Below are 2,160 nucleotides of genomic sequence, written 5' to 3' on the forward strand. Positions count from 1 at the left end.
AAGAAGAAGAAGAAGAAGAAGAAGAAGAACACAGTGTAGTCAGGAGTGACTAGAATAAGCAGTTCTCAACCTGTGGGTCATGACCCCTTTGTAACAGTGAAAATACATTGTGGCATTCGGAAGGTTAATAATGAGGCTGGCTGAAGGAGAAAAGATTCAACAGTGTCTGTTACATTTTTGTACATGAGATTTCAGAGTGTATTGGAATCATTGATAATGCCATAGGAGTCAGGGCGCAGAAAAAAATAATTTCATCAGAAAAAATAATAACTTGACTTTGAATGTGGAATTTGAGCATGCCATTGGGATAGACAGGTGAAAATGTTCATGGAGCAACAGTGATGTGGGTTCCCAGAGTAAACTGCAGATGAGGCAGGACATATGGTTTTGAAGCCATCCATACTGAACAGATGACTAAGGTCATGGGCTGACCCAGAAAGACAATTGGAGTAAGGAAAGAGGGAAGGGGGGTGAGGAGAGAAGAAAGAGCAGGAGGAAAAGGAGGAAGACTAAGAGGAGGAAGTGTAAGGAAGAGAAGGGAGAGGAATAGGAAAAGGCAATCAGAGGAAGGAAAAAGGATTAGGAGGCACAAAATAATCTTAAAGAGTTAAGTGTCAAAATAAAAGAAAGTCATTCAAACAGAAAAGGAGCAGATCAAGTCGAGGAAAAGAACCAAGATAAGATACTTGATATTCTCATTCTCAGAAATGCATGAGAGTAAGTTACTTGCAAATTAAGGCACTTGTTCTACCAGGAATTTTTCTTTATTTGAAATTTAAATTCCAACTAATTTCCATGAGGAATGTTATCCACACACACACACACACACACACACACACACACACACACACACGCAGATACACACACCCCTCACTGATTCCTAAAATAAATTGAAAAGCCAAAACCAAACAAACAAACAAAAAAAATGCCAGACCACATTGGAGAGGTAAGGGTATTCTCTACTATACCTGATAATGGTCACCAAATTTAGCCTTGAAAACCATAATCAATACTTTGCCTTTACTTTAATCTCAGTAATAATGTTGAGGATATTACTCAGCCATATATTTCTTTCTGGTATTTATATTCATAATTTTCTCAAGCAATTGATTTTAGTGTAAAGAATTTGGGAACAGAGTTCTTTATCAAATTTTAATCTAGCATATCATTCAAGGTCAAATTTTTGAAACTGAAATACTAAATGTTCATGTATGTATTTACCTGATCCTGGCCTTTAATTTTTATCTCTTCTTGTATTTTTTGGGGGTGTCTCATCATGTTCATCAACTTCTAACTTACATGACATTACTACCTCACATGTAGCCTTATAGAGTGTCTTCAATGCAGTTTGAAACAAAATGGGGTATAAATTACATTAAAAAAATGACTTCTATAATCTGATCCTTTGAATTTTGGATCCTTCCTATTATTTTTGTCAGACAAAGAAGAGTTCTGAAATCTCCCTTTTATTATATATGTCTGGAGTCAGGTTTCCTTTATCAAGGCCAAAGTCTGGGGATAGATAAGCAGATTTAAAAGGGGGAGGAATATTAAAATCATGTTTTGAAATATATATATATAATATATAGTAGGCAGAAATATATATTTATACTGTTATATACATACAAAATATACTGTATACATAAATATATTTACACTATTTTATGTGTGTATATATATATATATACACATATACATATATACTGTAAAGTATAACTGATGCTTCAATGGCTCAGAAAAAGTGGGATTGGGTCAATGGTGATATTAATGTCTCCTAAAAAATGTTTAATTAAGATAGACACAAAACCAGAACGCTCTTTGGTAATGACAATAGCCTTGACCCCCAGCTCAATCCAGTGTCTGGCTGACTGCAGACCTAGAGGGTTTCCCATTTCTCTATGTGCTGCATCTGCATGTGAATATACACAAACAAATAATTAAACATCAAGCAAATATCAGTAGGATTAGCTTGGCATGTTGGAACAAATCTTGATAAATCCTCCTCAGTAACAATACTCACACTGTAAGGCTATGAGAGGAATACAAATTCAGCCTATTGAAATATTGTTGTGGGCTCGGCGCCTATAGCTCAACCGGCTAAGGCGCCAGCCACGTACACCTAAGGTGGCGGGTTTGAATCCCCAGCCCAGACCCGCCAAA

The 2,160-nt window shown here is 36.1% G+C and overlaps 1 protein-coding gene across 1 annotated transcript in view; it reads right to left on the bottom strand.

The window, feature by feature from the left end:
- CDH8 (cadherin 8) overlaps window positions 1-2,160 on the bottom strand; it is a 377,151-nt gene that overhangs the window by 248,621 nt on the left and 126,370 nt on the right. The window lies entirely within an intron of this gene.

This window comes from Otolemur garnettii, unplaced genomic scaffold, assembly GCF_000181295.1.
Source record: "Otolemur garnettii isolate 467f Iridium unplaced genomic scaffold, OtoGar3 scaffold00207, whole genome shotgun sequence".
Lineage (NCBI taxonomy): Eukaryota > Metazoa > Chordata > Mammalia > Primates > Galagidae > Otolemur > Otolemur garnettii.